The sequence below is a fragment of the Desmodus rotundus genome, chromosome 7 (assembly GCF_022682495.2).
Source record: "Desmodus rotundus isolate HL8 chromosome 7, HLdesRot8A.1, whole genome shotgun sequence".
Lineage (NCBI taxonomy): Eukaryota > Metazoa > Chordata > Mammalia > Chiroptera > Phyllostomidae > Desmodus > Desmodus rotundus.
Window position 1 is genome coordinate 54,071,190 of NC_071393.1, and position 27,456 is coordinate 54,098,645.

At 38.6% G+C, this 27,456-nt stretch overlaps 1 protein-coding gene across 3 annotated transcripts in view; it reads right to left on the minus strand.

The window, feature by feature from the left end:
- The window catches only part of NPAS3 (neuronal PAS domain protein 3), an 850,571-nt gene that overhangs the window by 515,261 nt on the left and 307,854 nt on the right, over positions 1-27,456 (minus strand). The gene's annotated exons all lie outside the window — the stretch shown is intronic.

A 27,456-nucleotide genomic window follows, 5' to 3' on the forward strand; every position in this document is an offset into this window, starting at 1 on the left:
GAGCAAAAACAGCCTCTTCAACAGATGGTGTTGGGAGATCTGGACAGCTACGTGCAAAAAAATGAAACTCGATCACCAACTTACGCCATACACGAAAATAAACTCAAGATGGATAAAAGACTTAAATATAAGCCGTAACACCATAAAAGTCCTTGAGGAAAACATTGGCAGGAAAATCTCAGACATTCCACGCAGCAACATCCTCACAGACACATCCCCTAAAGCAAGGGACATAAAGGAAAGAATAAACAAATGGGACCTCATCAAAATAAAAAGCTTCTGCATGGCTAAAGAAAACAGCACCAAATTACAAAGAGTACCAACAGTATGGGAAAACACATTTGCCAACGATACCTCAGACAAGGGCCTGATCTCCAAAATATATAAAGAACTCACTCGACTCCACTCCAGGAAGACAAACAACCCAATTAAAAAATGGGCAAAGGACTTGAACAGACACTTCTCCAAGGAAGACATACAGAGGGCCCAGAGACATATGAAAAGATGCTCAGCATCACTAGCCATCAGAGAGATGCAAATTAAAACCACAATGAGGTATCATCTCACACCAGTCAGAATGGCCAACATAAACAAATCCACAAACAAATGTTGGAGAGGATGTGGAGAAAAGGGAACCCTTGTGCACTGTTGGTGGGAATGCAGACTGGTGAGGCCACTGTGGAAAACAATATGGAATTTCCTCAGAAAACTAAAAATGGAACTGCCCTTTGACCCAGTAATTCCGCTGCTGGGATTATACCCTAAGAACCCTGAAACACCAATCCAAAAGAATCTGTGCACCCCAATGTTCATAGCAGCACAATTTACAATAGCCAAGTACTGGAAGCAACCGAAGTGCCCATCAGCAAACGAGTGGATCCAAAAACTATGGTATATTTACACAATGGAATTCTACGCAGCAGAGAGAAAGAAGGAGCTTATACCCTTTGCAACAGCATGGATGAAACTGGAGAGCATTATGCTAAGTGAAATAAGCCAGGAAGTGAGGGACAAGTACCATATGATCTCACCTTTAACTGGAACATAAGCAATAGAAGAAAAAAGCAAACAAAATATAACCAGAGACATGGAAGTTAAGAACAATCTAACAATAGCCAGGGCGGGGGTGGGGGGTGGGGGCGGGGATAGTGGGAAGAGGGTATTATAGGAACTACTATAAAGGACACATGGACAAAACCAAGGGGGAGGGTGGAGAGGGGGGAGGGAGGTGGGTTCACCTGGGGTGGGGTAGAGGGATGGGGAGAAAAGGCATACAACTGTAATTGCATAACAATAAAAAAAATTAAAAAAAAAAAAAAAAAAAAAGAAAAGAGAGGACTGAGGTACCTAGCATTAGTGAAAAAAATGGAGGCGAATGAATCACAAGTTTGATTACCCTCCACTCACCACTGACTAAAACAGTTAACTCTAGTCTCATGCCTGCCTCAACTGTCAAAGTTTATACAAACAACACTGAAGTATCTGCAGTTCGAGCATAGTACTCAATAAATACATGTAATAGTAAAGCTGGAGAACTTTTAAAAGATATTTAAGTTAATCAGTTTAGTATGATGTGTTTTTCCACTACTCAGTAACAAAGAAACCAGGAAAACCGTGACAAAAGGGAAAAAAAAAAGTTCTTCAGCATGATTCAACCGCTGTTTACATGGAACTGTGCCAACATAGGCAAACAGAAAAGAAAAATTTATTTTTAAAAATCTATTTCTAAAGCATCTGTCACCAAAGACTGTAAACAGGAGGGTTAATAGATTCCGAAAGGCCAGCAGGAAACTCAAGAAGCTGCCCATCCCCAGGCCCCATGACAAGGTGCTGAGGGCCGCTTGTTGCCTCATCTGCCATCTTTCCTTGAAGAGGTCTGTACTTAAGGCTACAAACAGAAATGAAGTCAGTGGCTATAAAAAAAAACAAAACAATTGGTAATCAAAACCCCCTCAAACAAGAAAAGTATCCAGCTTCATTATCAAAAAGAGAGTAGAGACATCAAATGAGTCCTTATTTCAGAGTTACAGACAAAAGTCAATACTTTGCTTTAATATGAATTTAGAATATATAAGGAATAATAGTTTTATATTAGGTTTTGGTATGTTACTCTCAGTTCTAAATTCTTTTTGATTGAAACCGTTAACTAGGGGACACACTTAAGATGTATTCCGATAGGCAGATATCTTCTGGCAAAATTCACTGAAATGAGTCATTATCCCCCATTGAAGAAAGGGACTATCTATGTTATTAATAACTATCTTTTATACTTTAAAGCATCAGCAATCTCCATTGTGCATTTGATCAAAATTTCCCTGCTTTCCCACCTCATTTTTCCTTTCTTTCCAGCATGATACTGACCAACTAGTAACGCCACTTGCAGTTCCGCAATGCTTTTACAATGCTTCCATCTCCATTATATCGCGTGATCCACACAAGAAGCTGCTGGGACCAGTGGAGTAGACTTTACTATTTCCATTGCATATGTAAGGAAACAGAGACTCAGAAAATTTCACTTTTCCTTTAGTATCTCACAGTGGCAAAACCATGACCCCAAACCAGGTCTTTCCATGCTCATCATTTGCTCGTTCTGCTATACTCCATTGCTATTAAAAAAATCTTAACATCAGCCCTGACTGGTGTGGCTCAGTGGGTTGAGTGCATTACACAAACCGAAAGGTCATGGGTTCGATTCCCTGTTGGGGCAGTAAGGTCCCCAGTTAGGGGAGTGTGAAAGGCAACCAACTCATGTGTTTCCTGCACAATGATGTTTCTCTTCCTTTTCCTGCCTCCCTTCACCTCTCTGTAAAAATAAATAAATAAAATCTTTTCAAGCATAAAAAATCTTAAGACCAGCTGTGATTAATAAATTATCAACTTTCACTTTGTAGTATGTATGCTTATACCTTAAATATCCCATACCCAATCTTGCTATTGTTTTAATAATGTAATTTTCTGAACATTACTTTTTTTTCCAACTTTCTTATTAGTTGACCATACAATCTGTCACCCAAAGTGAGACGCTTCTGAGAGTGAAAGGGGTTTGTTGATGAGTACACTGAAATAAATGGTTAAAACAGATACTGGCCCTCGGGAAATGGGAAATAAGGTTATGGCACTAATTGCTGGAAACATCACCAGCTAATGCGCTAGTCAGACGGAACCTCTGCGTACGCTGAGACTCTAACCCAGCGCTCGAGAACTGCAAGCTAGCAGGCCACATCCACTTGGCATACAGAGTTAGCTACACGATGTCAGGCTGCAGGGCCTCTGACATTCAGTTTTCATTCATTCTCAGCAAAGCATATCAACTGGTGTTACTCATTTACAATCTATCTTCCAGTCTCATAGGCATTTCAAGCTGAATCCCTCATTCTAATGATTAGCTCACTGTTTTTATGGGTCAAAAATAGTTAAATATTGGCAACTTCATACAGTTCATCCTGGTATTTTGAGCATCTCTGCTATTTAATTTCCAGAGTAAAATGCTTTGTATTCTGATGCTACGCCATACAAAATCCCAACTATCCCTTTTTCTGAATTCTTCCTTCCACCCATTCTTTTCTTGATTGCCAGGCTGCTCAGAATCATGCTAGAGAGCCCTCTAGGACTCTGCTTCTCAGACTTCAGTGTGCATAGCAATCTCCTCGGGATCTTGTTAAAATTAAAGAATTTTATTCATGAGGTCTGGGGTGGGGCTTGACATTCTGCATTTCTAACAAGCTCCCAGGTGATACCAGTGCAGCTGGTACATGGGTCACGCTTTGAGGAGCAAAGTTCTGTACTGTATTGTTCCAGAAGATGTCCGTTTTATTACCAGTTAAATCAGTTATTAGCCGATGACTCTGGGAAAGTTATGCAATTCTGTTGAAGCTCAGTTTTCATATACATGAAATGACATCTAACTTGTTGGGTTGTTTTGAGTATTAAATGAGATGACGTGTTCAAAATGATTAGCACAGTGCCTGGCACGTTGTTAACTGAACGATATGAAATATCACTGTTATCATTGTTCAACAAACACAAAGCAAAGAGTATTTCCACCCTTAGGAAGCAGAAAGTAATTCCTCAAATATGGTCCTGGGACCACTGACATCCCAAATCCTAGGGGGCGCCTGGAAATGCAAATTCTTAGGCCAAAACCAGACCTACAGGATCAGCAACCCTGAGTGTGGGGCCCAGCAATTGGTGCTTAATAAACTCTCCCATTGGTTTTGATGATTGGTGAAGTGTGAGAAGCATGAATCTTTTCCTTAGCAATAAGCTTTTTAACTGTGAAATATTTACAGCACAGTTATTTCATAGGTTTGGCCCCATTTAACTGTGGTATTTGTGATTCTTTTCATGCTTATTATTATGCTGTTCTTCAAGATGAAATCTTCATGTCCTTCCTGCTCATTTAAATGACATACATACTACTATTAAAACTTGATATAAAGTTTCTTTACAGTTTTTAAGATAAAAGCACTTACTTCAAAATGTGGCATGATGTGTTTGAGTTGAATATTACTGAATTTGGGATGCTTTAATTTCAAATCTGTTTTCTATCCTTTTGTGGCCCACACTTTGCAATATTGCTCAGCCTTTAAGTAATTAGAAAGTGAGCACCACTAATTTAGGCCAGATTGTAAAATTAAGGTGCACTAAAAGTATTGTGGAAGTAGTGTTCTTCATATCTAACATAATTTCCCTATTTTTATACCTTTTGTATCATCTCTTTCTTTTTCTCTTTTCCCCCCTATCCTTTGAGATGCTTTTTTACTTGGCTTCTATGTCTTCATTTTCCTACCAGATCACTGGCTGCCTCAAAGCCGTGGGCTGGATCCTCACCTTGTTTTGACCTACAAATGTTGGAGGATCCTAGGGCTCCCTCCCCCAAACTCTTATTCTCTGTCTACACTTACACCTAAATTATCTCCTCTAGCCCTCTGGCTATAAATAGCACGTACACACTAATAACTCAGCCCCGACCACCCACCTAACTATAAATTCACATCAAACTGCCTTGATATGACAGCTCCTTAAAGTTACCGGTAGTTAACTTGCTCAAAACTGATCTCTGGATTCCCCCCACCCCAAACCCAAGTGTTACCCTAGGAGCTCTCATCCCTCCTTTTTTTGGTCAATCACCACCATTCATCCAGTATCTCTGGCAAAAGCTTCGGAGCCAGCCTTGATTCCCATCTTTCTCTCAAATTGACATCAACAGATTATGCTGGGCTTACCCTTCAAAATATGTCCTACAGCCGATGACACCACACCGTGGTGTAGGCCACCCTTCTCTCTCACCTGGACCTCTGCAGCAAACTGCCTCCTGAACTAGTCTCTATGTCTCCACCTGGGCCCTGAGCGTAGTTTCCTCACAGCAACTTTTTATAATTCAGATCATGCCCATCCTCCTCTCAAATCCTCCAGTGGCCTCCTTCCCTCTTAGATAAAATCCAAAGCCTATACCTGGCTCTGGCTACAGCTCCAACCCTGTCTCCTACAGCCCACCCCTTTCTGTTGCAGCTCCAGCACCTCCAACATCCTTGCCTTTCTTGGATGTCACCAGTCTCCCTCCCATGGGAGTTCTGCATGCTGGTGCCTATGTCTGTCTCTTCCCAGCGACCTGCACTTCACTGAGGTAGTTGCTTAAATGTTACCTCTCAGAGAAACATGAAATTCCTGGCATCCCATCGAAAATGCCACCCTCTAGTACACTCCTCTCCTTTACCTTGCCTGATTTTTTTTAATGCTGCCTATCATTGATATTACATGTGTATTTGTTGACATCTTCTCTGACAAAAAGTAAATTCCATGAAAACAGGAATTTTTTATGTTCCTTTCCCTATTCCAATTGCCTAGCACATAGCAGGCACTCAATAAATAGTTGGTAATTTTGACAAATAAAAGCACTGGAGCTCAGATTCAATGACTAGCCTATAGCCTGCTAATCAGTGCCAGAACTGGGACTAGAAACAAGAATTCCTGCTTCCCGACATCCATGCCTTTCCCATTTGACCATACCACCTCCCTACTTGATTACCTCCCCTGGGAATCAAGCAATTGAGTACAAGAGCAAAAAAATTCATTTTTAAAAATATTTCTGTGTTCCTGGATTTTTCTGTATAAAACAAACTCCTGGCACACTCTCTAAAAGATCATCCTGTATTATTTTCTGCCCCTATACATTGTTGATTTTTTTGTAGCAATTATCACGGCATTGCATGTATATTTTTCTAATTTCTCTGCCATAAGAAATGTAAGCCGGGTGGGGGCTTGGATGTGTTATGTTCATTTCTGTACTCTAAGTACCTGGCACGTGGTAGGCACTCCGACAGCATGTGACGAGTGAATGAACAAACATGGGCATCTTACAGTCTATGAACCATTCTTTCAGAAAACCAGAATTCTACCTTAGAAGAAGTAAGCAAAACTTTCTATGAAAAGAGCACTTATTTGTTTACAGACATTCTGCTATCATATTATTTACCAAACGGCAGGAGAAAATAATCACCGTGACTTCTGTTCGTAGTAATTTACAAAGTGCCTTCTATATGCCAAGTCCTTTCTGTTCATTATCTCTGATCCTCACAATAATCCTGTGAGTTAATTGCCATTATTATGTTCATTTTACAGACGAAGGAGCTACATAAAGCTCAGGAAAATAAGTAACTTGTCTAGGATCTCAGAGTTAGTAAATGGTTAACTTGGGATTCATCCTAGAAGCAATGTTTTATTGGCTTGGAAATCCATGAGCTTTCCAATAAACCATATTAGTTCCTTAAAATTGGAGCAGTATTCTCAGGAATAAATATTATTTTTCACAGCAGCAAGATCAGGGGCCTAAAATAAAAGTTCGGTTTGCTATTTTCTACTGACATGGCCAAACGTCACCAGCTCGGGAAGGTCCGCACGGCACAGTATGTAAACCTCGCCAGGTGGACACGGTGACGGAGGCAAAACAGTCCTTCCAATTGTTGTGATAACTGCACGCACTCCCCCCTCACTACTTCTGTGTTCCCCTGGCGAGTACGTTTAACACTTTTTTTGAGCCGTAGGAACAATATATTCATAGCTCTTTATCAAATTCCTCACAGCAAATAATCCCATTTTGTGTATGGAAATGATGAACATAAACTAATCTTAAAGTCTAGTGCTGACACAGGCACTCACGCACATCTGCCCGCCGCTGCGGCAGTCGTCTCAGAAGAGGAAGCTGAACCTGCACGTGACTCCGCGGTGGCGCCTTCAGCGTTTGCATGGGGCACTAGTACTACACAAGTGAGAACGACTTTATTGTGTGCGTTCACACTGAAAACTTACAGAGTATCTAAATATTCACATGAGCTTCTCTGGCTTTGGCTTCTTAGAAATCAGAGTTGTGAGATTCTATTTGGAAAGGATTTTACCTTCATTGAAACAGGGCCAGTTGATCAAATAATCAAATCACACTAATTTATAGTGGATACATACTTAATAAATTCCTCTATCAAAGGCAAACAGAAAAAAACAAAGAAGAAATGGGGGGGAGGCAAACACTGGGAACACTGTCAATCAAGTCAGAATACTGTGTGTAGACAGGTCCTTTCAACACGAATTCTATCCTGGATGCATCCATTACAGACTTAACTTCACGAGGAAGCCAAATTACTTAATTCATTATCAACCTACCCTGATTTAGATCTATGCATGTGAAAATCTCTGTTACTAATTTTAATTGCACTATTCTCTCTCTACAGGATACTGTTAAATTGGTTTGGTGAAATAATAGTGAATCACATCAAAGTGGTGGGCTACATTTTATAATATATCTAAATAACTATCCCATTTTCCCAGCATGTTGCTATGCCTTTTAAGTATTAATATTATGACTCCAGTTTAGAAGAATGCAGGCTTTTCCTTTAAAATAAATTTTCTTGCTCTTTTAGTACTGTTAAAATTGGGTTGGATTTTAAGTGGCTAACGAGTAATAAAAGAGCAATATCTGCTGCAGGGAACCACAAAAAACATGCTGGCGGGCTCATAAAATATGTTCACGCAAGTCACTTGCAGATACATCATTCCGCTGCAGTAATGGCTTCTCCAAACTAAGTGGGCTCCCCTCTGTAGCTGCACTTTATTATCTGGGTTCTCATTTTCACGCTCACCCCTGGATCTTTGTGTCACATGCGCGTTTGTAAATTCCGAGAGCAGTGAGGGTCAAAAGAAAAGAAGCTCACTGTGACTCACATCCAAAAACTCGCACGGGGGAGGGGGGGGCTGTCGCCGTTGCGCTTTCAGGACTTCAGTTCTGTGCACCGTTTCAGTTTCTTCAACTAATGAAACGCAGCCTCGAACCTTTCTACATAATAACTCAGCCCTCTGTTAAAAAGTTGCTAGATCCCTGGCATGTAGATCTTAACAGGGAGGCATTATGGTTACAGGGGAGATACTTATATGTTTGAAATAGGAGCTTAACTTCCAGACCCTGCCTGAACTTTAATCTCAGACCCTGGCTGATGGAGAGAATATGGCAATTCCCTCCGTGAAAGTGGGGACTTTCATTTGTACAACTTGGATGATTCTGAGTTTCCTAAAGCTCGCTCTAGGAACAGCATAGGCAATGCTTCAAGTCACAACTGAAAGAAAGGCTAGTTATAAAGCTAGAGTAGTAATGCAAATGAGAAGGGGTGGGTCTGAACTCAGGCAGACTGTATGGAAATAGAGGGTAGAGGCTAAACTGTAACAATAGTTAGAACCAGCCAGATGTGGGTGGCCAGGGAGAAGGGGAGACTAGGATGGCATCACCTTATTAGATGGCACTGCTGGTAAATAGGAGGTGCAGGGTGGGGAAGGAGCATGCTTATGGATGTATTCACCTTGATGAGTCCAGAGAGGTACAGGGTTAGAGCTTAGAATATAGGTGCAGAGTTTAGGTGAGAAATCGGCACAGCCTATTACATTTTAGAGTCACTGTTTCAGTACAAGTTACTTCTTTGGCTCATCATTCATTCAGCAACCACTGAGTGAGTACTCACTATGTACCAAGCACTTACTCCAGAGCTGGGATAGAGCAAAACAAGAATCCCTGCCTTCACAAGCTCACAGTCTAGGGACTAAAGATGTATTTATGAGAGAGAAAGCAAAAACTACCATTTTTGAGTTTATTTTATGTATCAGCATTGTGCAAAAATAGTTTTTTTAATCATTTAATTCTATAGGTTGTTGTTCAGGATAGAATAAGAATCACAGCTTCTAATTTACAGATAAGAAAATAGAGCTGCTAAATATCTAAATGACTTTCTTCAAGTCATAAGATACTGGAGCTGACAAGTAGCAGGGTTTGGTTTCACACCCAGGTTTTTGTTTGTTTGTTTTTATTGTAAAGCACATAGTCCCTACACCGTGTAGAAGGAAAAGAGAGGAGCCATAAGGAAGAGCTTGGTAAGGCTGCAACTTGAAGGAGGCCAGCAGAGGATGAGCCAGGAACAATGCCGGAAAGATCAGGAGACTTGAAAGAGAACTAAGGCAGAAACCAGTAGAAGAAAGAGACTGAGGAAGTTGAGGAGGAGGAAGCTGAAACAATGCACAGGGTCAGGTGTTCCTAGCGGGGTCAGGTCACACACCAGGCAGGGCGCCCACTGGGGCCAAGGCGGAGCTTTTCGGAAGCTGACAGCATGAACAAAGAGTGCAGGGCCGGGCACTGGAGGACTGGTGGGAGACTGGAGTGGCAACAGTAACCAAAAGGATAGAACTATTGTAACTGGAGAGGAATTGGAAATAAAAGTATTTTTATAGCAATATTGGCCCATAGTAACAGGAGGAATTAGAGTCCAGATGATAGTTTAATTGGAATAATCCTACTCTATAAAGTTGTAGAGAGATTTCAGATTGTTCTTTTTAAAATTTTTCAGTTATCACTAACTTTCATACGGGTTTTTTGTCCTCCCGCGAAGTAATGCCTTGAATAAAGACTGTTCACTTCTTACAATGTTTTATTTGAGGAAACAAAGTAAACACTTGTAAAAATTAAGTATAGTTCATTTTCATTTCTGATTTGGCCTTTCTACAAGATACTTAAGATCATGACTTGGGCTGAAAACACACCCTTGAGCCACCCCAAGTGGTTGAGGCAAAGGTCACGAATACCCCATTGCCACAGTGACAAATACTATAATCAAAAGTTGAGGTTCTCTGTGAAAAATATGCAAAACTGATGAATCTAAGAACTGCTAAACATTATCATATTTAAAAAATGATGTGTGATTCAAACCACGATTTGCCTAGGAGCCTAAGATGCTGAGCAAAATAAGATTGAAAACTGCAATTTCTGGCAGGAGAAACCAGATCGCGAGTGCTACGGGAGGGGGCTGGCCCCCGGCCTGGCCTTCGATGAGCCCTCGAAGGTGTCGCCTTGATCTTCATCAGCTTATTCACTGTTGTTGAAAATTTACAGTCACTTAATTTACCCATGTCTTGGAAAAATGGGAAAAGATCACAGTAGTAACAATCAGCTTGATCTTTGTGGGGTGTTTTTCTTATTTTTCCTTTGAAAAATCATTAAGGATCATTAAATGGCACATCTATTATTTTAGGTTACATTATTAAAGAACACTATGAATTTTATAAATTAGTATTCATTTTATAAATACCTTGTCAAAAATGTTGTACCCCAAATTGGATATATTAGTTACAATATATGCCAGAACAGCAAAAGGGGAGATAGGAAAGTGCTAATGTAATTTATGTTAATACTTCTCTGATGAGTGTGGAACCAGATGGCACAGCTAGCAAACAATGGTGCAGTTATTAAAATCAGGTATTTTTCAATAAATATTTGTGCTGCTAAGCTCTGTATTTGTAGCACCGGTGAAAAAGATTATCCTTTCCTAGGCGTGTTACCCACAGGCTGGAGGCGAAGTTACCAGGGTGTGTTCCCAGTGATCTCCATGCCCTGCGGCCACAGCCTGCAGGACAGTCACCACCTCCCTCTTCAGAGTGGCGACTGGAGTTGTGCGCAGGGAGGACGGGGTCTATCGTAAGGCGAATGGTAACTGTCAAATGACAACTCATGGTTGTAACATGTGCTCAACAGGCTAAGGTCACAAAGTTACTATTTAAACAACAACAAAAATGCAAAGCTTGTGTTAAATAATGATCTTCTAGAGGTGAATACTAGTAAATACTCTACCCATCATATCAATGTTACTTATTTTTAAATTACTATTTTTAACAATGTTATAAGTAACAATGTTACTTATTTTTAAGTTACTTATTTTAAATTCCTATTGTAGTGAATGATTATAAATTTCCATATATTAAGCCTTTTAAATACCAGAGCACATTTTGGAAGTAGGTAATTCAATCCATCCCATTTAATGATCTCTCTCTCTCTCTCTCTCTCTCCCCTTTTTAAATTTACCTCTTGAGTACCTTATTCATACTATGTTGTTAATGACTGAAAAGTTCATCTTCACCTGGTAAAATTAATTTTTTCTTCTCTGTTCTCTCAGAGCATTTTGTCCCAGTCTTTTGTAGTAGACGCTTTGGCCTGCCTGCACACCACTCTTTCATAGGATGAATCACACATTACCTAGCTGCTGCCAGTATTGTTGCCAGTTGTTTACAGCTGTAACCTTTTGCAGCCCCTGGGAGTCAGTGCCTTCTGGAAATGCCTGGGAATAGAGACTTAGTGGTTGAGGGAGAAGAAGGAGGTAGGTGGACAAGTCAATGACTAACTTTTCTGGAGTACAAAGAACCAAACCCTTACCTCCACTCCATGGAGATTCCTTATTCCTGAGCCCCCTCCCACTCCAACAGACAGAGGCTGTCCTTCCCCTGTCCTGTTCTCAGCTTCCCCTACTCCCTCATCGGTAGCATCTGGAAGGATCCTTTCTCTATAGCACTTGCACTAGAATCCCATCTCAGCCTCTGCTTCCAGAGAACCAGACTTAAGGCTCTTCTGTTAAAGCCCTTGCTACTTTGTAACTTGTATAGTTCTGTAAGTTATTGCTGAATGAATAATTATCTCACTATATTCCCCATCTACTGGAGTGCTTTAACAGGTATAATGCCTAAAGATAAAGACATGAAAAGATGAATGGAGCTTTTTGATATTGGAGTTGATTCCTTTGTACATCAGAAGCCATTATTAAGTCATGGTCATGGGCTGGCACTTACTTTGCCTTAATCCATTCCAAACACCCCAAACACTTTTCACACTTCTTCTGAGTTTCCCTAAATAATTATCTGAGCCAAGAACTTAAAACTGCTAAACAATATAGGTTAACAATTTTTAACCCCTCAGAGTCAAGTCACCTATTGTGTTTCTCTGTATCCAAATATCTATGTTTAGTGTTTCCTCAAAAGAGGGGGTGTAACAAAGTCATTCTGTGTGTGGTATTAGGACCCATCATGAAATGAATTCAAATTCCAGCTGGGGTCTTGGGAAAAATATACATATAAATGGTTTCCTCATCTATAAAATGAGAAAAACAATAACATAGTAATTTAGAAGGATTTGTGTGTGTATGTGGATTAAACTTTGGTACAGGTACATTGCTTTCCTTAAAGCTAGACACAGAGTAGCATCTAACAAATTTTAGTTATTTTTATTTTAAAATTTCTAAATGTACTTTATGACAGAAAATTTTAGATAAAACCAGTCACTGTTTCCTAGGAGTTTACATATCAGCCTGGAAGTCAGGGGGACAATTGGAAGAGTGGATGGAACAGATCCCAGGTTTACCACCAGTACTTCAGAAAGTGTTAGTGTTTCATGATCTTTCACTTTAAGGGAATCAGCAATGACATCGGGCACGGGAGAGGTAAGTTACAGGGCAAAACCCATTCTAGGACTCACTTCCTTCTGTCACAGGACGGTAAAGATCCAGAGAGACACTAAGTATTCCAACTGGGGATATCAACATTCTCCTTTGACTTAAATACAGAAAAGTGACCTTTTGACTTTCCAGTACTTATGACCTAGACTGACATGGGAAAAAAAAAAAAACAGAGCAAAGTCTTCTGCAAGTTTTTAAATTCCTTGAGAGTAGAGACCACGTCAGATATATTTTAGGAGCTTTTCCACGGTGTCCTGTTACAGTGATAGACAGATTTCTGATGGACTAAACTAAAGCAAATCTGTAAACCAGCAGAAAACAGGTTATGTTTTAAAGTAAAAAAAGAAGATAGGATAAAGGAGAAACACAGAAATCCACAACAAAGGAAATATTAAAGACAAGGCCAATTTCACAGCAATGGTGACAACATGAACCTCGGACAATCATAAGAACAAAGGTTTCTCCCATATCAAAGGCTTGCTAATTTTATGTTTACACCTTACCAGATTATTACTTTTATTTACAAAATATTGTGCATCTCATACACTTACGAAGGAAGGCCTCACGAGTCTGATCCAAAGAAGAGACCGTGGAGGTCTATGTCTATTAAGAGAGATGTAAAATTCCTCAACAAAATGTTAGCAAACTTAAGTTAACAACCATAAAAGGATCGTACGCCAATATCAAGTGGAATTTATTCCATGGATGCAAGGATGGTTCAACATCCATCAGTCAATCATTACAACATAGTCTACATTAACAAAATGAGGGATAAAAATCACATGATCACCTCAAAAGATGCATAAAAAGCATTTGAGAAAATTCAACATCCTTACATAATAAAAAAATCTCAACATGCTGGGTACAGAGGAAATGTCCCATAACTTATCAAAGGCCAGATATGACAAGCCCACAGATGACATTACATCATTTATAGAAAAACCCTAAAGACTCTACTGAAAACTGTTAGAATAAACAAATTCAGTAAATTTTCAGGATACCAACTCAATACACATATATCAGTTTTGTTTCTATAGATGAACAGTGAACTATCAGAAAGAGAAATTAAGAAAACAATCTCAATTACAATAACATCAAAAAGAACAAAGTACTTAGAAATAAATTTAACTAAGGAGGTTATAAGACACTCATGAAAGGAATTAAGGAAGACACAAATACATGGAAAAATGTGGAATAGTCATAAATTAGAAGAATTAATATTGTTAAAATGCCTATACTTAACCAAGAAAATCTACAGATTTAATGTAAGCCCTATCAAAATTCCAGTGGCATTTTTCACAGAAATAGAACAAACAACCCTTAAATTCTATGGAACCACAAATAGTCAAAGCGATGAGAAGAAAGAGGACAAAGTTAAAAGCATCAGACTTCCTGATTTCAAACTTTATTACACAGCTACAGTAACCAGAACAGTATGATATTGGCACAAAAACAGACACATAAAACAATGGAACAGACTGGAGAGTTCAGAAATAAACCCATATATATATGGTCAAACACATGTAACAAAGGACCCAAGATTATAGAATATGGAAAGAATGGTCTCTTCAATAAATGGTATTGGAAAATTGGACAGCCATACGTGAAAAAAAAAAACCCTCAAAAAATCAACTCCAAATTCATTAACAATGTGAACATTAAGACCTGAAAATATAAAACTCCTAGAAGAAAATATAAGGGGTAAGCTCCCTGCATCAGTCACGGAGATTTCTTTTTCTTTTTAATTTGATGCCAAAGCAAAGGCAAGAAAAGCAAAAATAAATAAGTGGGACTCATCAAACTAAAAAGTTTCTGCATAACAATGTATCCCACTAACAAAATGAAAAGTCAACCTCTAGCATAGGAGAAAAATATTTGCATACCATGTATCACAAAATACACAAGCAACTCACACAACTCAGTAGCAAAAAATAAAAAATAAAAAAATGACCCGATTTTATAACGTGGAAAGGATCGGAATACACATTTTTCCCAGGAAGGCATAGGAACGGCCAACACGTACGTGAAAAGGTTCTCAACATCATCAATCCTCAGGGAAATGCAAATCCAAACCACAATGAGATATCACCTCATATCTGTTAGGATATCTGTTATCAAACAGATAAGAGATAACAGATGATAATAAGGGTATGAAAAAAAGAGAACTAAGGGGCTCTGTTGGTGAAAATGTGAACTGTTTGTCAAACATCAAACAGAAGGGAATTCCCCAAAAAGTTAAAAATAGAACTACTGTATGATTCAGCAACCCCATTTCTTGGTGTATATTCAAAGGAAGTAACACCATTATCTCAAAGAGGTATCTGTGCAATCAGGTCCTTATATTCACAGTAGCCAAGGTATGGAAACGACCTAAGTGTCCGCCAATGGATGAAAGAGTAAAGAAAATGTGATACAGGCACACAGTAGGGGGTAATATGTAACTTACTGAGTGAACAGTAAATGCCACAATCCTTACAGCTATAAAAGAAAAAAGGGGATTAAGAATGACCAACTCTGGAGAATGTGAGCACAGAGAGTAGCCAAAAATCCTAAGACACGCGTTTGCTCCCTTCATCCCAAAGGCATCATCAGCACCCCTCTGTGTGTGCCCAACACTGGGCTCGGTATTTTGTGGCATTAAAATGATAATATATGCAGATTCTGGCCTCAGGAAACTTGCAATCTAGTTTGGGATAGTTACAATTTAGTCAGTAGGAAAGAATTTAAATATAAAAAGATAATTTAAAAAATTTTCCATCTTAAGTTCTTTTGATAGTTTTTATTTAGTGAGACAAACTCCAGAAGGGTATGTCAGTAAATTCTATTTTACCTTCATGAAGGAGAATGCTGGCTTATATTATAAAGGCATATAAAAATAGCTTAATTTCATGGTTGAGATTCCAAAGCATTTGGAACATCTGCAAAATCTTTCAACTCACAGCTTCTTCCCTGTTCTCAATACTCCCGTCTACACTGCGAAGCCGGAAAGGACAGCGGTTGTCTGCAGACCTCTCGTAAGTCACGACCCTTAAATGCTGGTGACACTAGCTCAGCTCGTTCAGGTTCAAAACCCTCCTATCTGTATATATTCACTTCATATATTCTCATTTGTACATTTATGTGGTAAAATCCGCGCCATAAAACATATAGAAAGTACAATGCGCTGGAAGCAATACCTTCTAGTATTCTTAATGCCCTAGGAATAGCTTGACCTTGGTGTGCTCAGATTCCCCAAAGTCTTAAAATTATACAATGTGAATTGTGGCATTTAATTTATTTTATTCTATATGCTTTAAAATGCAGCCATTGATTTTTTAAAGCCTTTGGGCAATATACAATAGCAGATTTCATAAACTACAGGCTAAAAATGACAAAGTCATAACAACAAATGTCAAGCTGGCAATTACCCATCCCAAACAGTTCTTTGCCTTCCCGAGTCAGATATTATAAATGTGTCTCTTTTGTGGGGCAGGGCAGAGGGAGAGAGGGGCAGGGAGAGGGGGAGGAAGGGGGAGAGAGAGGGGAAGGGAGAGAGAGAGGATTTTTAAACTTCCCAGCTCTCTTAATGGCCCTCTAAAGATGAACAGTAAGACATGTTGACAATACTCAGGATGCGAACGCAAATATCTACAGAAGCTAAAGTACAAAGGGTCTGTAATGCACCAGATCCGTTAACAGTATCCTGCAGAAATATTTGAGATTGCCTCTGGGCATCCTTCAGATGGGGAGATACGAGGTCTAGACTACCTTCCTCAGGTGTTGGCTAAGTGATGTCGATCACATCACTTAACCTCTAGGAGGCTCAGTTTTCTCATCTCATCTGAAATAAGAGGAGTGGGCTAGATGTATAAAAGGCACATAGTAACCTATCAGATACATGGTGAATGTTTATTAAATCATAGTTTTTTAAAATTGTTTTTAGTTCATCTCTGAAGTTTTCTGAAGTAATAAAATGGCAATTATAACTGAGACGGAAAATCACATTTGTCATAGTGCTGAGGTCTCTAACGGGTAGGTTTTGGTATAGGATTTAGAACCTGGACCAATTCGCCCCTCAATCTGAAGTTCTCCACTTCAGACTCCTACAAAATAAGGGGCAATTTTGACTTAGCAATTCATATTTCCAGGTAGATGAAATTATTGGGATGGCTCTGGCATCCACAAATGAAAACGTATCCTGGCTCTCAAGTCAATCAGACAGTAAAGGAAGGAAGGGAGGGGAGGGACGGAGGGAGGAAGGGAGGTGTGGAGGGGGCTGGTGGGGGGAGAGAGAGAGAGAGAAAGACTACATTTGACTGATCCATTATTTACATAGTTTTAGACAGGTAGGCCTCTTTAATTTCAGATTCAGTAAAAAACAAGTAACAAGAATGAGAAATACAATGACCTCTCATTTTTATAAAAAAGGGAATCACATTTTTATAACAATTCCCCAATGTTAGCCTCTGAAACACATAGTTTGCTTTAAGGGATAGGCTAAGTAAATAGGCGTGTGCATATGTATGCATGTTTCTAAAATGTAATACTCTTTTAAATGCCAATACTAAAGAAAATAATTGACAGTGTCAAACAACATAATCTAATGACAAAGCATCAGAAAACCAATATAGGGTTCTACTTTAAAAATATTGATTAAAATATTTCAAGTAGAAAACATTAATGAAGGCAGCTGCAGAATATAGCAATACAGTGCTCACAAACGTGGGCTCTGGAGAGGCACTGCCCAGGTTTGCACCCCGGCTGCACAATGTACGTAGGGTGAATGACACCTCACTTTACTGGAGTGTAGAAAAATAGTACGTCCCTACTAGGACAGTGGTGAGAATTGAATGAACACATGTAACGCACCTAAAGCAAAGTCTGGCTCAGTAAATGTTAGCTTTTGCTTTGCTATTATAATGTGAAAAAAAAATTTTTAATGCCTTGCTCTTAGCAAATATCACAGAAAAGGTTAAGTTCATTGCCACATATTTAAAAGATTGTGACATCTATAGGTAGAAACTCTATTATAAAAAATGAGGAAAATGTGACTCCCTAAGAAAACTACAGGGTAGTTAATATTACACTAAACAGGAAAGTAAGTAATGTCAAGTCTCATGCTTATTACGTCTACTTTACAGTGCTTTGAAATAAGGCCAGACCAAAGAGTTCAGTGACAGAATTTTACGGGTACAGTTTAAAAACCAGAAACCAGAATTGTTAGGATAATCTTGACATCCATCCAGAGATGGCCCTTGTTGCCTCCATTCCATCACAGATGCTCAGCCATGGGTGCACACCTCCCCTTCAGAGAGGCTCCTTTGAAATAGCAGAGAGAAGGGTCCTCATTCCCAGGAAGCCACCCAAGACTGACAGTGCGCTCCTCATTAGCGATGGTGGTGGTAGTGGTAGTTAGAGTAGCCCTTGCTCTGTGCCTGTGATTTCCCTAAGTTCTTTGACATATTAACTCAAGAAATATGATCACTCAGTTAAGAGAAAATGTGGGGAACGAACACTGGGAACAAGGGAGGAATAACAGAAGTTAGGACAAGGCTATGTGTTGGGTTGGCCAAAAAGTTCGTTTGGGTTTTTTCCATAAGATGCCTCTAGTAGTGCTTAGTTGTCTTTAACTTTGTTGTTGTTAGACTGTATTGTGAGAGCTGCCATATCAGCATGCACTTAAAAAAAAATCAAAATTGGTGAATTTTTGTATAGTTATTTTAGTATTGAAGATGGAAGGAAATACTCAATATTTTTGGCATATTATGCTTTATTATTTCAAGAAAGGTAAAAACACAACTGGAAGGCAAAAAAAAAAAATTGTGCAGTGTAAGGAGGAGGCACTGGGACCAATCGAATGTATCAAAAGTGGTTTGTGAAGTTTCGTGCTGGAGATTTCTGGCTGGATGATGCTCTATGGTCAGGTTGACCAGTTGAAGGTGATAGTGATCCAATTGAGACATTAACTGAGATCAATGTTATACCACGTGGGAGATAGCTGACATACTCAAAATATCCAAATCAATAAAGTTACTGGTGAAAATGGAAAAGGTGTATTTTATTTTACAAAATAAAAATGTGGATTTTCTGGCCAACCTAATACTATAGTTAGAAGCTTAGATTTTGGGCCTACGAGGGACTCCCCAAAAAAGGAGAGCAGAAAGCCCTGATGAAGAGGGGAGGCACAGGGCAGGCCACTGTTGGGGCTGAAGGCTGGCAAATGGGGAGAAGAAACTGAACATTTATTGAGCAGCTTCTATCCATCATCCTTCTCGTGTGAGAGGCATGTGCTAAAAGAAAGGAGACAAAGGTGGCAGCCAGGAAAGACAAATTACACAAATTTTTATCTATTTCCCAAATAACCTATTATCCTTCCACACACTGACTCTTCTAAATAAATCGATCTCTTCTAGTTAAATCATGCCTGTGTATGTGCGTGTGTATACAGACCATTAATAGTTCAAATAGCATCCTAGTATGTAATGTTAAATGGAAGTATTCTGGTTAACTGTCTTTAAAAACAGCTCTCACTGTGGTTTTAATTTGCATTTCTCTGATGATTAGTGATGAGCATCAATTCATATGTCTACTGGCCATCTGTATGTCCTCTTTGGAGAAGTGTCTATTCAGGTCCTTTGCCCAATTTTTAATTGGGTTGTTTGTTTTTGGTGTTGAGTTTTATAAGTACTTTATAAATGTTGGATATTAATGTTTTATCAGATGTATCACAAATAGGTTCTCCCATTCTGTGGGTTGTCTTTTTACTTTGGTGATGATTTCCCTTGCTGTGCAAAAACTTTTTAGTTTGATGTAGTCTCATTTGTTTATTTTTTCTTTTGTTTCCCCTGCCTGGGGAGATACATCCAATAAAAAATTGCCATAAGCAACGTCCCAGATTTTACTGCCTATGTTTTCTTCTAGGATTTTTATGGTTTCAGGTCTAACATTTAAGTCTTTGATCCATTTTGAATTTATTCTTTTGTGTGATGTAAGAAGGTGGTCTAGTGTCATTTTTCTGCATGTATCTGTCTCATTTTTCCAGCACCATTTATTGAATAAACTATCTTTAACCCATTGTATGTGCTTGCTTCTCATACCTGTCAGAATGGCTATCATCAATAAATCAATAAACAACAAGGGCTGGTGAGGATGTGCAGAAAGGGGAACCCTCCTGCACTGTTGGTGGGAATGCAGATTCGTGCAGTCACTGTGGAAAGCAGTATGGAGATACTTCAAAAAATTAAAAATGGATCTGCTTTTTGACCTGGTGATCCCACTTCTGGGAATATATCCAAAGGAACCCAAAACATTTATTTGAAAGAATATAAGCAAACCTATGTTCATTGCAGTGTTATTTACAATCACCAAGATATGGAAGTAGCTCAAATGTCCATCAATAGATGAGTGGATAAAACAACTACAGGACATTTACACAATGGAATTCTACTAAGCTACAAAAGAGAAAAAATTTTACCCTTTGCAACAGTGTGGATGGACCTGGAGAACATAATGCTAAGTGAAATAAGTCAGTCAGAGATAAACAAATACCATATGATTTTACTCATATGTGGAATCTAATGAACAAACTGAACTAATAAGGAAAGTGGGGACAGACTCATAGATGGAGAGCAGGATGACAGCTAGTGTGGGGCGTGAGAGGATGGAAGGATTGAGCAAAAAGGAAAAAGGACTCATGGACATGGACAACAGTGTGGTGATTGCTGGGGGAGGGGGATATAAGGGGACTAAATGGTAATGGAAAAAATACAATAAAGAATAAATAAGTAAACAAAACAGCTCATTCTCATATCAGTTACCTTTTCATATTAGTTTTTAATAAGCCACACTCCATTATTTTCATTAGGAAACTAAAATCTTCACTTTGGTTTTCTTGTGATATTTTCTTTATAAATTAAAGGAAACTTTTTATTGCATTTATGAATCTGTAAATTTTTTAAAAATCTGTAACAAAATGCCATGAATGATTGTGGAAAGTGAGAATGGGCAATGTTTTACTGTTATTAAATATGTCCAAATATGAATTTTAACATTTCATCATGATTTGATTGAAATCTCTTAAATTGTACGCCTACCTAATTTCAATGAATCAAGGTGAAAATATGACCTTTCAGGTCCTGGCATGCTTTTCAATCAATCAACTTTATCATGCTCCGCATGTAATCCATCTGGTTGTGTACTGAACTTGAAGGGAATCTAAAACAATGGTGTAAGAAGTCGAATTGTACTTGCTATGCTTATATTTCTTGGCTTATGAAGCACTGTGTGACTTTATAATTTAACTGTGAGACAATCTCGCAAATCCAGGCAGAAAATTTCTCCTAGAACTAATTTTTAATGACAGCATCTAGGATGATAAAAGAAGAGGCAGAAATACCAGAATCATGAAAGTCTTAACACATTCTGCTTTCTAAAACAAAAGCTGCCTTTCTTCAACTTGTTAAAAATTGTTTTTTAAATTTACATCTTTGGAACACATCTGGCTTAAAATAAAGCAGTGGTGAGTGTCATTTTTAAAGCCAATCCTTTCTCTTTCTGTCAAACTACTAGCAACGAATTTATTTTAAACTCTAGATGATTGGAACCTCCTGCTTCATTACCTTTTACCAAATCCTGCACACTTCTAAACCTTCTCCCCTTGCTCTTAAGGCAAGCAGGGACTCTTCATGATTGTTGTTAAGTCAAAGAGCCGAGAATTCCTATAAGATAGACACCACCACTATTTCCTAATATTGCTTTAGGATAAAGTAGTGTCTGAATTTCAAATTGTATTACTTTAGAATAGGAATAAAACTACCTAACTTCTTACATGGAAGAAAGTGTATTGGAGGAAAATTACTTTGACACATAAGTTGTGTCAAACTTAGTATCATCGTGATCTGAAATGTTAACTTGCCACCTCCTTACCTGGTTTACGTACTGAATACCTAAAAGTGTCAAATACCATCTTTGACTTAATACTAAACTACAGAATGTGCTTAAATGCAATTTTAAAACTGCAAATGGTGTGCACATAAAAATAAAGGTTTGTTTTTTTTTATTGGCATAATTGCCTTTTTGAAAAGTTAGTGTCTTAAATATCTGTTACAATTAACCTATCTTACCATGAGGGACTAGAGTTGGTCTAAGTATCTAAGAAAGCCTAATATATTTGTCTCCAATTCCTATTTAAAAAATATCAGGGTGACTGTGAATAGTAAGTATGACTATAACTCATACTTGTTGTGCCTATTTCATCTGTTTAAGAAACAGTTGGCAGGAATAAAAAGAAGCACTTATGCATATTTTTTAAAGTAAACTCCTGTAAGGACCATATTTCTCTTCCATGGATGAGCCAAGAATCTGGTGGGTACTTTAAGTTGAGAATCACTTTATGAATTGGAAAATTGGGAATGAGTAAGTGGTCATTGGTATTTTATATTGTACTCTTCAACAAAGTATAAAAATTAAATGTAGAGAAAGGAGATAAAATCAGAACTGATGTCCAGAGGACACTGAACTAGAAATCTTAAGGCTCAAACTCCAGTCTGAGAGGTTGAAAGACAACATTCACCACTAACTGATAGGAAAACTAGATCTCATATTGCAGGCAACACTTTCCTGAATATAACAGAGCTAGAGTCACTTAACAGAAAGAAGGGCAGGCACTTTCCTTCATTCAAATAAGACTTAGTTGAAAGATTTATAAGCGAGGTAGAGAGGAAATATGGGGATGACCCATGAAGGCCTTGGACGTGAGATGAGATGAGGTCAAAACACCCTTTTTTGATCAGGTCAGGTCCTATGAATACTCATAACATCAAAGCAATTAACTGTATACATTCCACATCAATCAATGCAGAGTGCCACTCTAATCAACCATTAGAGAAATTTTCCATTTTCAGCTTCCCATAACTCTGCCTACATTAGCTTTACCCATACATAACACCATGTCTACTTTAAATTGCTGTGACTTCCTAAGAACCTGTGGCTTAACTTTTTTAATTTCCTAAGTACTTCAACAACAGAAACAATAAAATATTTAGTTGATCTCAATTTGCTTTACCCCTCTCAAGAAGCGCCAATAAAAACATGATCCACATTTCTGCTGAAATTAGGAAGTCCTAAAAACATGGCTACATACCCCAGGGTATAATCTCTCTAACACCCCCCTCCCCAAAATGAAATCAAGTAAAGTATAATCCCAAGCGACTTCTTTAGGGTACTGACATATAATCTACCCTTGAGAAGTGATTGTGGCATTTCTTCTTAGTAATCTAATAAAAAATCATTAAAAGGTTATGGCACTTTCATTTTGGGGAGTATGCAAATGAGAGTAACTTCGTCACCTGTGATAAGCCATCGTTCCCCGGAGTGACCAGTTCATGGGAGACAGAAAAGTAACATACTCACTGTTACTGAACAGGAGATGTTTTGAGACCTGAGATATTCCTAACACCACTTAATATTTTCCAAATTAATCTGCTCCCACAGCACACTTTACTCTTCATTTGAACAAAAAGCACTCCCATCAGCACACTTGTATGTAGACACAGCTTTAGTCAAACAAAAAGGAATAAATTTAAGTCTTTAGACTTACTGGGTACAAATATTCTACCAGCAGCACTGTATTTTAGGTCTGTTTCAGAGCTTAAAGAGCTAGTTAAGTGCTGTGTAGGGTAAGGCCAGAAGAAAGAGAAAGCTAAAATCGCAAAAGAGGGGTATTACGGGCAGGCAAGGCCAAGGGCCTGGAGAACACGGGAGTTAATGTGGTGAAGCAGGAGTAAGTTTGAAGAAAAGAGGTGAGGGTTAGTACACACAGGTAGACTCACAGGTGTGGCTGCGGGAAGCTGAGGAGGTTCACGCCAGGCACCTCGGTCTCTGGGAGGGAGTGGAAGGATGAAGATCCTTCCTTAGGGGAGAAGAGAAGTGGTGCCAGGCAGGATTAGGGGCACGTGGACAGAGGGCATGCTCGGGGGCACTGCCCAGCAAGGTAAGGACAGAGCTAAGAACACATGGAAGGATCTCTAGCCCTGAGATACAAACAAATGTTTGATACTCCATTTTAAGCAAAATCCACCCAGGAACTTAAATCAGGGATCACTCCTCTTTGTCACCTTGCTGCCTCAGGATCTGCTTTCCTGTCTATAAAATGAGGACAATGACTAAATGACTTCCTAGAGACATCAGCTCTCCATAATTTTGCTCCTTCACATTTCACTCATTCTTTCAAAATACAATCTAAAGAGTGTCTGAGTTAAAAACTGTATTGACATTAAAATTATGCTAGCAAAAATACAGTCGAGATTATTGTATAATGAACTAATATTTCAGTACAGGTTAAGTTGCATTTAATTATGAAGGAAATAAAGTTAAGATACACACTTAGGTTGAGAAGTAGGAAGTTGAAGCATATTTACTCATATAGCTGTTTGTGTTTTTCTAAAGCAAATAAACAGAAAATTATAATGGCCAGTGTAAAGCAAAACAAAATAAATTCATTTTGAAAGGGTCTCCCTGGATTACATACTAATTCATCACAAAAGTAAGAGCAAACTGAAATTGATAACACTTAGGGTAGATCTTAAAATCTAATTAGTGGAATTACCAGTAATTCACCATATCCTAGATTTAAATTGAGTCCTGTTACTATTCATAATTTATTAAAACAAAATCAATCAAAATAATTACAACCCATTCCAAATGAGCAGAATCATTTATTTATACTCTCCCCCCAAAAGAAAGAAACTTCTTCTATGATGAAATGCCTATTAAATAACTTTTTATACTCAAAATGGATAAGGTCTTTTTATTGTTGTTGTAAAGGGATTTAAATTTATTGAGATTTACCTAAATCATGAATATTTAGACAAATGTAAACAGTTAAAGATAAATCTACAAGCAAATCCTATAGTAATCGATTGGTTCTTATTTTAAAGAGATAGAAAACCTACTTTTTATGAGTCATTTTAAATTTAGAAAACTACTCATCTCTCTAAGACAGAGTCACCTGAACGAATGATTCCTAGTTACCCTTTTAGCCTGAAGAGCAGCTCTCCTTGAGGGCATCATATTTTCTTTACAACAATAACTCACTTTACTGGACTGAAACGTGGTAAACCATATGAAACCCTCTCCTGATGCGGTACTCAGTCAACCATAGATCCTCAATGAATTCTATCGAGTTACTGGCACCTAGCGAGAGACATCACACAGGGCACTGAGGAAGGATAAGACAAAGACCTTAACTGTGAAATTGCCTTCGCACACCAAGGCTAGTCCACCTTCAGAAATTCACATTTGAAGGTGTTTATGTGTAGCAGGGTGAGATGAGATTACGTTGTTCCATCCCGCATTAGATAAGAGAGATAGCACAAAGTCAAGGGCAGAAATGATGATCATCGACAAGAAGAAAACTAAGGGCCCACTTAGCAATTAAGCCTTGAAGAAAATACATTTTAAGTGATTTTACAGCATCCCTCCAGCTCAAGTAGTCCACAATTTAAAAACACTCCAGTCAGGTGGATCTGGTTCCTACCTGATTACTAAGACAGTACTAACATACAGCGACGGGGCCTTCGTTTCTCTATATTATTTTATAATAGTTATAAATTAAACGAGAATGAAGCATTTTACAAATATTGACATGTTTCCAAATGTCCCCTGTACTTAGAAGCATCACCTATGAACAATACCAACAAAAATATCTTCTGATAACCAATTTCGGAGACATTCTGCTCACATGCTACCTGAATTACACTCCAAGTGAAGACAGGCATGAGGCAACCTGGAAAGTTACTTTTAAAGTTATTTCCCATGTTAACTGTAACATGCTAGGGTTGGAAAGGAACACATCTATTACTGAAAAGAACATGTTTAAAAGCATACTTCCTACTCATACAAGCTTTTGGTCTGTTCCCCATTCCAAGTTTTCCTGACCAACATACCCTTAATATTTTTCTGAAATGGGGGAAAAAAGAAAGACTGGGCTAGTCTGTAACTGGCTTCCTGTGGGAATTCCTCCAATGCTCCCAGGAAGATGACAGCCTCTCCTGACATAGTCTGAAAAACATGTATTTCCATAGCTTTTCACAGGGACATATGCAAAACTGAGACTTTTCCTCACACATTTGACACTTAGGACCTATAACCAAGTTCTGAGTCATTTCATGTTTGATAATTCTCCAGAACTTTGACCAGTGAAAACTGCCACTGATTACGTAACCTGCTCATTCTTTGTTTTTTCCAATTTGCTTAGCTGCCACTTTGTATTTTTCACTATTATTGAATAATATAACTTTATAAATGGCTTTATAACTGGTTGCCTCAAAGACTGATTCCCCTGAAACATTTAACCATTGCTCAATATATAATTCACTTAATGAGTACTTACTGTGTGCCAAGTGCTACACGAGGCCTTAAAGATACAGAGCTAAAAGTCTTGAGGGAGGTGACAAATACAAAAGCCATAAAAAATACGACAGACTGATAGGGGACTACTACAGAGAGGCTTCAAATCCCAGTGTTGAGAGAGAATGGGGAGTGTCAGAGATTTCACTTGGGTACATGAGTGGACACTGGAAGGCTGGTCAGCAGAGAGGGATGTAGGAGAGGCGGTGGCACCCACACTAAACTTGAGGAGTTTTGGGAAGGCGGGAGGCAAGGTGAGTGTGGAGGACAGGAGTGGAAAGAGATGGGACTAGGAAGGCAGACAAATTCCAGGTTATGGAGGGCTACATATTCTTTGTATATTTTGAAAGCAAAACAAAAAAAACATTAAATAGTTTTATGTAAGAAAGTAACACAAGCTTTCTTTATGGAGAGAGAACAATGGAGCTGACTATATGGAAAACTGGAATGGAAGTGGGGAGAGAGAAGGGTGCCCAGTTAGGCTTTAGAACCATCCAGGTGAGAAGATCGTGGTAGATTCAAAGAAGGCAGGGGAGATGAGGATGGAGAGGCTTAGATACAACCAGCTTAAAGGAGAACTAGAACTTGAAGTTTACTTCCCAGTTTCTGCCTGGGTGTCTAGGTGGACAGTGATCTGTTTCGCTGAGCTAGCAAACAGGAGAGAAGAAATAGGTTTTAGATGATACTGAATTCAGCATTGGGCAGTATGAATTTGAGATGCCTACGGCCAAACAAGGCACAATGCACATATGGACTCGGGACTCCAGAAAGTAACCTAGAGTGGGAGTACAGAATTGTCAAGAGCAGTTAGGTAGTGGGTCAGAAGAGAATGAGACCACCCAGTCTAAGTGTACACGAGCAACAGAAAACTGGGGAATAGTTATATGTAAGGGCAAAGTTGACTTTGGGTTTGAATTCTGGTTCTTCCAGTTACTAGTCATTTACATAGAGAAGTTGTTTAATCATTTTGTGCCTCAGTTTTCTTGTCTCCAAAGAGGAATGAGAATAACTGTGTTGTGGGCTTATTTCACATATCAAATTGAGATAACATATCTAAAAATACCCAGTGCACTGCCTCACACAGAATAGTCACTCAATGTACCAGGTATATTTTTAGACATACGTAGGCACATGTACATACGTATCAGTCAAACCTAGAGAAGAGTTCTACCTGAGTCTTCATTCAGCTTCTGAATTTGAATATCGTCCCATAATGAACCACAGCTGCATCTGAATAATGGTTTGAAGATTCACAGGAAATAAA